This window comes from Vicugna pacos, chromosome 12 (genome assembly GCF_048564905.1).
Source record: "Vicugna pacos chromosome 12, VicPac4, whole genome shotgun sequence".
NCBI lineage: Eukaryota > Metazoa > Chordata > Mammalia > Artiodactyla > Camelidae > Vicugna > Vicugna pacos.
Genome location: NC_132998.1, coordinates 56,214,376 through 56,225,946, shown reverse-complemented (window position 1 = coordinate 56,225,946; position 11,571 = coordinate 56,214,376). Strand labels below are relative to the sequence as shown.

At 46.1% G+C, this 11,571-nt stretch overlaps 1 protein-coding gene across 1 annotated transcript in view; it reads left to right on the top strand.

Annotated features, from left to right (window-relative positions):
* Nucleotides 1-11,571, top strand: part of LOC102531370 (apolipoprotein L3-like) — a 64,848-nt gene that overhangs the window by 33,783 nt on the left and 19,494 nt on the right. The gene's annotated exons all lie outside the window — the stretch shown is intronic.

The window sequence follows — 11,571 nt, the reverse complement described above, 5'->3', positions numbered from 1 at the left end:
CAAATAAAACTTGTGGACCTGGGTGTGAAGGAATTTGGCATTTCTGGGTCTGAGCGCAGCCGGGCAGGGATTCAAGCAGGTGGCAGACGTGAAAGACAAACAGGGAGCCTGGAGCCTGGAGCCTGGAATAAGGGTGGAGGGAGTGCGAGAGAGGGAGCGAGAGGGGGAAACCATGTGTCATGGACCAGGAACACCCTGGGGGCCTGAAGAAAGAGAGAGGCAGGCGGAACAACAAGAAGTAGACTGGGAATGCAAGAGTTGCAAATAGGAGAAAGTCAAAGAGTTGGGACTGTTGGATTGTGGGAGAGGCGGCAGTGGCTCCTCTCTCTCCCCTCCCCCAGGGTGTGATGTCCCAGCCAGAAGTGTCTTCGCTGGTTGGAGTCTCCAGCCCTCCTTTTCCAGTATCAATTCACTTTTAACTTCTAGCGGGTTTATCTGAATTAGGCAGTGATATCTTGAGGATGATAATGCTGGTGATGGTGATGATCATGCTGATGACAACCCACTGGATGGACTGTATGTCAAGTTGCCTGGTGCTGTTTCGGACCAGGGTGCACTGAGAGACCAAGGCTGTTCCTATGAAACTTCAAATGCTATATTGATATAGAGGTTAATTTGGAAAAAAGCAAGAGAACAAAGGAAAGAAGGAAGGAGGGAAGGAAGGGAGGAAGGGAGGAAGGAAGGAGAGAGAGAGATAGAAAGAAAAAGAAAGAAAGAAAGAAAGAAAGAAAGAAAGAAAGAAAGAAAGAAAGAAAGAAAGAAAGAAAGAAAGAAAGAAAGAAAGAAAGAAAAAGGAAGGAAGGAAGGAAGGAAGGAAGGAAGGAAGAAAGAAAGAAAGAAAGAAAGAAAGAAAGAAAGAAAGAAGGAAAGAAAGAAAGAAAGAAAGAAAGAAAGAAAGAAAGAAAGAAGGAAAGAAGGAAAGAAGGAAAGAAAGAAAGAAACAGTGATGGGGGGGGAGGGAGGGAGGGAGGGAGGAAAGAAAGAGAAAGGAAACCAAAGATCCAGGACAAGGACCTTTGTTTGGTGTGAAGGAGGTCAACCAGCTTGCGGCCAAGACATGCAGCCTCTCTGAGTTTCAGCTTCTTCATCAGTTGGGGGTGGTGCGGAACAAGATATTCCAGATCCCTCTGGCTCTCCCCACTTTGTGTTCTGTAGCTTAGGCTTCAGTAAATATGTACTGATTCTTGAGCATTTCTTTGTTAATTATTGGGTCACCTGGGCTCTGGGTGTCTGACTGCCTTTCCCAGGAGCCTGTCTTCCAGGATCTCAGGGAGTAAGTTGTCCATCACTCCTCTTGCTAGCCCGCTGGGCTCATGCCCTCCCATCCAGTCGCTTCCCTCAGACCCTGGTACCACAGGCCCCACGAGGACCGCTGGGGGAAGCCCATACACCTCTGGCTTGGGCTGAGATCAGGTATGTTCCCCTCCAGCGCCTGGGACCCAGGACTGATACATGGCACGCAGGCTGCTTTGGATCAGAAGGGCTTCTTTGCAGGTAGGAGACAGCGTCAGCCCTGAACAGAGGGGCAGAGAGAGACAGCCAGAGAGCGCACAGCCTCCCCCAAGCTACCTTCACGTTTCACCCAGACTCCTACAACAGCTTCTACAAAGGGTCTTGCTGTGTTTACCCAGGTGGCCCTGGCCCTGCTGTCCATCTACTCCCCACAGTGGGCTCCAATGACATTTAAAAAGAACGATCTTAGCAAGCAGCTGCTTCCGACTCTTCAGCGGCTTCCCGTTACTCTCAGCACAGAAGCCCAAAGCCTGTGTGCCGCCCACAGTCACCTCTGTAGCCTGGGGTCCCCTGAGGGCAGAGCTGGAGGCCAGGCTCAGGGATCCCTGCGAGCAGGATGTGGAAGGGCTGGGGAAATGAAACAGGGGAGGAGAGAAAGTCAACACAAGGCCATTCTCTAGAATTCATCACCTACGTGGGGAATGCACTCTGCCAGTACTTTCTGAGGAGCCTGCGTTCAGTGGCCTCAGATTCAGCCTTTCCAGGGAGAAAAGAAGGAAGTATCTGAGCACTGCTCTCCCGCAGCCCCCAGGCCTGCTCTACTGGGCACGGACTCTCTGTGTTCCCACGGGTGGAGCGTGTGAGGGCCACACAGTCTCCCACGCCTGGAGCCCCAGGCAGGTGGTCAGAGACACTTGAGAAAGATCCGGGACATCTCCTCAGTCACCCACCTCGTGCTCCACTGCCTTCTGTGTCCTTTTGTAAAAACCACCTTGCAGAAGACTTTTCTCAGTCCCTCTGCCTCCCCATCAGCCAGTGTTCCCCTGGGGCCCCCATCGAACCTTCCATTCCTTCCTGAAGAGGTCAGCAGTCACGGGCACCCGCTTGTCTGACCACTGGAATCCTGAGTTTCATTGCTTCGTCAATTCTTAACACCAGCCTTTGGAGAAGTCAGTCTCTGCTGGACACCACCTGGGCCGTTTAGGGCACTGCGGCTTTGGGTCATGCAGTACCCATCCCCTTCCCCCTGAACGCTGACAGCTCAGTCCCACTGCACTCCCTGTGCATCTGATGTAGTTCCCGGGTCACAGCTGTGTCAGCTGAGAGTCCTCGGGTTACAACTGACAGAAACGGAGTCTGGCAAAGGAAGCGCAGAAGACGGTCCATTGGAAGGTGCCTGGGGCAGATCAGAGACCGGGAGGAAGCAGAAGACCTTCCCCTTCTGGGAGCAAAGTATGCAGGCAGGTCTGTCACCAGGAGTTTCTGTTGTGCCCCCTGAGGCCCTGCCAGCACTTGGCTTAGGTCCATCCTTGGCAATTCCCAGGAGGCAGAATGGCCTGGTTGGGCGACTGTATCCTTGGACCAAATTGTCAGGCCAAGCAGTGAGGGAGAAAATGAATAATAGGGACGCAGACCTTGGGGGAAAGTTTCAGTTGAAGAGGCACCAGATTTGGGGCTGCCTGTGTACACACGTGCACTGAGTAGACACACAAGAAGACTCTCCTTACTGGTCCTGGTTCCAACCGTCCCTTATACAACGGTGAGTCCAACAGCCCACTTCCGCAGTTGGAGGGAAATACAGATAGTCTCCACCCACTGCATCCTGAAGCTCTGTGCTGGAGCGGAGGGCCTCAGCGCGGTGCCTGAACTCGTCCTGCTCCACTGGGCTGCTTTCTCAGTCTTGACAGCCCTATGTCTCTATCTGCACGTGTATCTAGGAACCTCTGAGGTACAGGTGGGGCCACGACCACCAGTCACCATGGCTCCCATGGATACTAGCGTTTCCCTGCTGATTCCACTCAGTGTTCCTCTGAGCGATGGGAACATTCACACCTGTGGGGCTGGGCTGGGCCCTCACCGTGTTAGGCAATGGCACCCGGGTTCCCACAGTTGGTCCTCACAGCACCTCTGCGAGCTGAGTGCTGTCACCCTCTGAGAACACGAGGACGTGGCCCCAGGGCCCAGGAACGTGGCCGAGGCCGCCAGCCAGGGAAGGGCCGTCCTTGGGTGGGGTCTCTAGTGCCCTGTGCTCCGGGGGAGGAGGCCATCCTCGAGCCCCAAGCAGCTCCCGTCGGAGTCAGGGCCCCCCCTGCTGCAGGACGGCGGGCCAGGTCCCGGCACATGTGTCTCCTGAGCCCCTCTGTCTCTGTGTTCAGGGATGCCCATTGCAAACTGGGCTCTGAGCACCCGGAGATGGAATGTGAGTTGGTGGAGTTTGTACAAATGGACTTTTGCCAGATGTCACCTGCTGCTGCTCTCCTGCCAGACAGAAGCACCTGAGTGGCTGGCAGAGAGCCCCTGCCTCTCCCCTCCCCAGCCCCCGGCTTCCTTATGTGCAAAATCCAATCAGATTCCTGGCCTGGGTTCTGGACTGATTTAAGACCAAACTGTAGTGTGTGGTCCTAGTGGACTCATACCCATGACTCTTCTGTCCCTCCCTCAAGTGCTGGGGCGGGTGGCCACGAGGCCCCAGGGACATTTCCTGGGATGAATCCGCCCTGAGGGAAGGTCAGGCTGTCTGTGGGGTCCAGGCCCCCTCAGGCCCTGCTCCAGGCACCAAAGCAGAAAATTGAGACCACAGCCCAGCTGTACGACTTACAAGTTCTGTTGCCTTTAATTCTCGCTTTGTTTATCCTGGAGGTGGGGCCAACAGTTCCTAGAGTTACACAGGAAATTCTATATACGTACCTGGACAGCACACGGCACACCCTGTGTCCTCCATCCACCGTGGCTCTTTGCCTGGGAACCAAACAGGAAACAGGACTTGCTTTCTGTTTTAGACATTTCTGAGTTGCCAGCGCACTGGCACTCCAGCAAGCATCCTCCACTTGGAGAGAAAAAGCTCTGCTGTCCAGTGGAAACGAGCCAGGGAAGAAAAGAGCAGTGTATTGTCAGCACTATCCCCAGCCCTCTGCAGCCATCCAAATGGCGGTGACCCTCAGGATGGGCCTCCTCAGGGGAGTCACTGGGGCCCAAAGGCACCGGTGCTGTCCCTGCCAGCAGGGCCAGGTCTAGAGCGCCCTGATCAAGAGGTGGGGGGCATAGACACACTGGCTGAGGGGAGGCTCAGGCCCCTCTCCCAGGTACCATGGGAGCAGAGCAGGGGACCCTGCAGGGGAAGGTCCTGCAGGGGAAGGTCCTGGAGGACAATCTAAGAGGAAGTGATGCCCGATTTGTGCTCTGGAGCAGGAGCCTGATTTTCCAGGTGGTAGGAGCAGGCGTTCTGGCAGAAAGACCTGAATGAGCGAATACTTAGAACCTGCATGAGGGAGGCATTCAGCAGCAGCAACATGACAGGTGCACAGGGAGCCTCTGGTATGTTCGGGGACTGTGCCAAGTGCTGGTGGCACGAAGGTGCATAAAGCAGGCAGGCTGGGGAGTGTAGGGGGTGGAGAGGGCAGAGGGGGCTGGGAGGCAGCCCATGGAGTGGGGGAGTGATTTCCCCAGGGCTTCCTAGTGTGTTGGTGGCAGGTGGTACTTTGCAGAGACTGAGGCAAGATGGACTGAGCCTAGAAGGACCTGGAATGTCAGGTCTTGTGTTATTTATCTAAGGAGTCAGTAGGAAGGGAGGAAAGAGATGAGGGTGGGGCCTGCTGGGCAGAGCCTGTGCTGTGAGCAACTCTGATCCAGGGCCTTCACTTTCCCTTTTGATTTTGCGGTATCTGGGCCCAGATACCGCAAAATACACAGATACAAGCTGTGTCTGGTTATTACCTAGACACACAGCTGGTGGCTGGGTGAACCCAGCTGAGAACGTCTGGGTCTGGTTCACCCTCAGCCAGAGGGAGACTCCTGGGTAGGCAGACCCCCATCTCCCCATCCTATGAGGAGTCTTTGAGAAGAGGATGCTGGTCATTATTTGATTGTCACTATTTTGGAGAAGAAGGAAATGGAAGCTCAGGGAGAGGAGGTGAGGGGCCCGGGACCACAGGTTAAGTAGTGGCAGAGCCTGGACTTGGAGGCAGTGGGTCTGACCTCTTCCTCCCGCCCCCTGTACCCCAAACAGGGCACGGGGTTGTGGGAACTGCTCAGAGATCACTGAGATATAAGCAGTTACCCCAAAGGAAGGTAATTGATGTTGGGACCTGGTCCTTGGAGAAATTTGGAGGAAGCAGAGGAGGTGGAGGAAGGGACAGTCAGAGCCCCTTGTCCTTGTGGCCTTGAGCCACCCCCGAGGTGCTGTGCTGAGGCTGTGGAGGGCAAAGGGTGTTTTCAGATATGAGGAATCAAAGTTTCTCGGGCCCAACCCCCCACCCCTGTCTCTGAGTTCCTGCTCAGTGCCCTGGGGGGAAACTGAGGCCTGAGAGCGGAGGACAGGGGACCAAGCAGGCAGTCAGTGGGGCTTTGGCTTCCTGGGCTCCGGGGGCACTCTCTCAGGACTGTGGGAGGTGGGAGATGCAGGAGGTGGGCTGTGAGGAAGGAGGCCCAGAGCGAGGCAGGGAGCCAGGTCATCTGCACACTGTGGCAACAGGTATCCTGTTTGTCAGTCTCAGGTATAAATGGCTATATAGAGACATGCGTCAATAAAAATGATCAGCAAACAGCCTTTAATACGAATAGAAAAGAGTTTTCTTTGAGCCAAACTGAGGACTGTACCACAGAAGACAATCTCTCAGTTAACTCTCAGGAAGCTCTGAGGAGAAGCATGGTTTTCAACACAATTTTATATCAGAACAAATATCGTTACACAAGTAAGGGATATATTTCTTCAAGGTTTCGAAAAAGGAGCAAAGAAGCCCGTCCACAGCGAGTCAGTGTGCCCTTGGCACCTGGGAAGGGAGGCCCATCACCCAAGGAGGACCAGCACCGGTGTCCCGGGGAGGGGGGCGTTTAATCTTTACTTTTAACGTGGACATTCACGCTTCTGGCCAGGTGCCCTTTTCTTTAATAATTAGCTAACAGGGAGGATTTAGGGAGGATAATTCAGTTTTGAATACTTGAGAGTTTCAGGATTTCTCTCCCTCTGGAGAAATGGCAAAGTCCAGCCAACAGAACAGAGTAAGAATCAGAGACCAGCCCAGCGTCCCCAGGTTTGGGGCAGGTCTGATCCTTAGTTTTCTCTGGTGAAGCAGAGGACGGTAAATGTTCTCATCACAGGGCTGCTGTAGCAAATGCGATCCTGTGTGTGAAGATGCTTTCAGATGGTAAAGGGTTCAGGTGCTGTAATTTAAAACAATATGTTTCTTGAAGTACAGTTGATTTACAACGTTTTGTTAGTTTAAAGTGTACAGCACAGTGATTCAGTTACAAATGTGCATGTAGATTTTCTTTTTCAGATGCTATTCTATTATAGATTATTAGGAGGAATTGAATAAAGTTCACTGTGCTATACAGTAGGTCCTTTTTGTTTATCTGTTTTATATATAGTACAGTGTTTAAATTAATCCCAAACTCCTAATTTCTCCACCCCCACCCCCTTTCCCTTTGGTAACCATCAATTTGTTTTCTATGCCTGTGAGTCTATTTCTGTCTGGTTTGTACGTGAGCTCATTTGTATCATTTTCTTCAGATTCCGCATATGGGTGATATCATATCATATCTGTCCGACATTTCACTTAATATGATAATCTCTATGTCCATCCATGTTGCTGTAAATGGCAGTATTTCATTTCTTATGGCTAATTCATATCCCATGTTTTAAAACATTTTTTACTGAGTTGTAGTCATTTTTCAATGTTGTGTCAAATTCCAATGTAGAGCACAGTTATTCAGTTGTACACGAGCATACATATATTCATTGCCACATACTTTTCGCGGTGAGCTACCACAAGAGCTTGTATATATTTCTCTGTGCTATACAGTATAATCTTGTTTATCTATTCTACATTTTGAAATCCCAGTCTATCCCTTACCACCCCTCTCCCCCTTGGCAACCACAAGATTGTATGTTATGTCTCTGAGTCTGTTTCTGTTTTGTATTTATGGTTTGTTTGTTTGTTTGTTTGTTTTGTTTCTAGAGTCCATGTTTGAGCGATCTCATATGGTATTTTTCTTTCTCTTTCTGGCTTACTTCACTTAGAATGACATTTTCCAGGAACATCCATGTTGCTGCAAATGCCGTTATGTTGTCGGTTTTTATGACTGAATTGTATTCCATCGTATAAATATACCACCTCTTCTTTATCCAGTCATCCGTTGATGGACATTTAGGCTGTCTCCATGTCTTGGCTATTGTAAATAGTGCTGCTATGAACATTGGGGTGCAGGTGTCTTTTTGAAGTAGGGTTCCTTCTGGATATATGCCCAGGAGCGGGATTCCTGGGTCATATGGGAAGTCTATTCCTAGTCTTTGGAGGAATCTCCATAATGTTTTCCACAGTGGCTGCACCAAACTGCATTCCCACCAGCAGTGTAGGAGGGTCTCCTTTTCTCCACAGCCTCTCCAGCATTTGTCATTTGTGGACTTTTAAATGATGACCATTCTGACTGGTGTGAGGCGATACCTCATTGTAGTTTTTTTTCTAACCTCATTGTAGTTTTGATATGCATTTCTCTGATAATTAGTGATACTGAGCATTTTTTCATGTGTCATTGATCATTTGTATTTCTTCCTTGGAGAATTGCTTGTTTAGGTCTTCTGCCCATTTTTGGATTGGGTTGTTTCTTTTTTTCTTCTTAAGTCGTATGAGCTCCTTATATATTCTGGAGATCAAGCCTTTGTCGGTTTCATTTGCAAAAATTTTCTCCCATTCTGTAGGTTGTCTTTTTGTTTTACTTATGGTTTCCTTTGCTGTGCAGAAGCTTGTAAGTTTCATTAGGTCCCATTTGTTTATTCTTGCTTTTATTTCTATTGCTTGGGTAGATTGCCCTAGGAGAACATTTTTGAGATGTATGTCAGATAATGTTTTGTCTATATTTTCTTCTAGGGGGTTTATCGTGTCTTATCTTAGTTTAATTCTTTCATCCATTTTGAGTTGATTTTTGTGTATGGTGTAAGGGAGTGTTCTAGCTTCATTGCTGCACATGCTGCTGTCCAGTTTTCCCAGTACCATTTGCTGAAGAGACTGTCTTTATTCCATTATATATTCTTGCCTCCTTTGTCGACGATTAATTGACCAAAAGTTTATGAGTTCATTTCTGGGCTCTCTATTCTGTTCCATTGGTCCCTATGTCTGTTTTTGTATGAGTATTATGCTGTTTTGATTACAGTAGCTCTATAGTATTGTCTGAAATCTGGGAGAGTTATTCCTCCAGCCTCTTTCTTCTTCTTCAGTAATGTTTCGGCAATTCTAGATTTTTTGTGGTTCCATATAAATTTTATTATGATTTGTTCTAGTTCTGTGAACTATGTCCTGAGTAATTTGATAGAGATTGCATTAAACCTGTAGATTGCCTTGGGCAGTATGACCATTTTCACAATATTGTTTCTTCCAATCCAGAAGCATGGGATAACTTTCCATTTTTTTAAGTCTTCTTTAATTTCCTTAATCAGTGTTTTATAGTTTTCCATGCATATGTCTTTCACTTCCTTGGTTAGATTTATTCCTGGGTATTTTATTACTGTGGGTGCTATTTTAAAGGGGATTGATTCTTTACTTTCTTTTTCTGTTGATTCATCATAAAATACAACTGATTTTTAACATTAATCTTGTAATCTGCTACCTTGCTGAATTCTTCAATTATTTCTGCTAGTTTTTGTGTGGACCCTTTAGGGTTTTCTATATATGGTATCATGCCATCTGCATATAGTGACACTTTTAGCTCTTCTTTTCCAATTTGCATCCCTTTTATTTCTCTCTTGCCTGATTGCTGTGGCTAGGCCTTCCAAGAAGCTACTGAATAGGAGTGGTGATAGTGGGCATCCTTATCTTGTCCCAGATTTTAGCAGGAAGCTTTTGAGTTGAGTACTATGCTGGCTGTAGGTTTGTCATATATGGCTTTTATTATGTTGAGATATGTTCCCTCTATAGTCACTTTGGTGAGAGTTTTTATCATAAATGGGTGTTGAATTTTATCAAATGCTTTATCCGCATCTATTGAGATGATCATGTGGTTTTTGTCCCTTCTCTGGTTGCTGTGATGTATTACATTGATTGATTTGCATATGTTGAACCACCCTTGAGTCCCTGGGATGAACCCCACTTGGTCATGATGTATAATCTTTTCTATGTGCTGTTGGATTCTGTTTGCTAATATTTTGGTAAGGATTGCTGCATCTATGTTCATCAGTGATATTGGTCTGTAATTCTCTTTTTTTGGTAGTGTCTTTGCCTGGTTTCAGTATCAGGGTGATGGTGGCTTCTTAGAATGAGTTTGGGAGTATTCCCTCCTTTTCAGTCTTCCGGAAGAGTTTGAGAAGGACTGGTATGAGTTCTTCTTTGTATGTTTGGTAGAATTCCCTGGTGAAGCCTTGTAGTCCTGGACTTTCATTTGCAGGGAGGTTTTTAATTGCTAATTCATTTTCATTTCTAGTGATTGGTTTCTTCAAGTGGTCAGTTTCTCCTTGATTCACTCTTGGTGGGCTGTGGGTTTCCAGAAATTTCTCCATCTCCTCTAGGTTACTCATTTTGGTTCCATGTAGTTTTTCATAATATTCTCATATGATATTCTAGATTTCTATGTCATTTGTTGTAATCTCTTCATTTTCCTTTTTTATTTTGCTTATTTGTGCTCTCTCTTTTTTCTTCTTGGTGAGTTTGGCCACAGGTCTGTGGATTTACTCTTTTAAAAAACCAGCTGTTGGTTTGATTGATTTTTTTCTATTTTTTTTAATCTCTATTTTATTTATTTCCTCCCTAATCTTTATAATTTCCTTCCTTCTGCTGTCTTTTGGGGCTTTTTGCTCTGTTTTTTCTAATTCTTTTAGCTGGTGGTTAGATTGTTTATCTGAGATTGTTCTTCAGTTTTGAGAAAGGCCTGTATCGCTATATACTTCCCTCTTAGCACTGCCTTTGCTGCATCCCATAAATTTTATGTGGTTGTGTTTTCCTTCTCATTTGTCTCAAGGTATTTTTTAATTTCAACTTTGATTTCATCATTGACCCATTGGTTCTTTAATAGCATGTTGTTTAATTTCCATGCTTTCCTTTTTTTCTCCTTTGTTTCTCTTTAATTGATTTCTAGTTCCATGGCATTGTGGTCAGTAAAGATGCTTGAGATAAATTCTATCTTCTTAAAATTGTTGAGGCTCCTTTTGTGCCTAAATTCATGACCAATCCTAGAAAATGCTCCATGTGCACTTGAAAAGAAGGTATATCCTATTTGGGGGGGGGGTGTAATGCTCTGAAAATATCCACCAAATCTAATTCTTCTATTGTATCATTTAATTTCTCTGTTGCCTTATTTATTTTACGTCAGGAAGATCTGTCTAGTGATGTTAATGTGGGGTTAAAGTCTCTGACAATTATTGCATTCCCATCAATTTCCCTCTTTCTCTCTGTTAGTTATTGTTTTATGTACTTAGGTGCTCCTATATTGGGTGTATATATATTAATGAGTGTAAAATCCTCATTTTATATTACTCCTTTAATCATTATAAAATGTTCTTCTTTACCTTTCTTTATGGCCTTTGTTTTACAGTCTATTTAGTCTGAAATCAGTACTGCTACATCAGCTGTTTTGGCTTTTCCATTTGCATGGAATATCCTTTTCCATCCTTTCACTCTCAATCTATATGTGTCTGCCTCCCTAAAGTGGGTCTCTTTTATGCAGCATATTGAAGATTCTTGCTTTATTATCCAGTCTGCCAGTCTGTGTTTTGATTGGGGCATTTAGTCCATTAACATTTACAGTAATTAATGATAGATGTGTGTCTATTGCCATTTTGAACTTATTTTTGCAGTTGATTTGTTATTTCCTCTTTGTTCCTTTCTTCTTCCTTTTGTATTTTGATAATTTTCCTTTGTATTATCGTGGATTTTATTTAGCTTTTGTGACTCATTTTTATGTTTTTGGCTTGTGGTTACCCTTTTTTGTAAGTCAATTAACCCATTCCTATAACCATTGGTATTAAACAGATAGTAATATAAGCTCCAACCCATGCTACAGATAACAAAAAATTTTAAAAAGAAAAAATAAATACTCTATATTTTCCTGCTTCTCTCTCCCACCCTTAATGATTTAGATGTGTTCTTTTACAATTTTGTGTTTATTCTATCTGTAATCCATAGTAGTTATCAC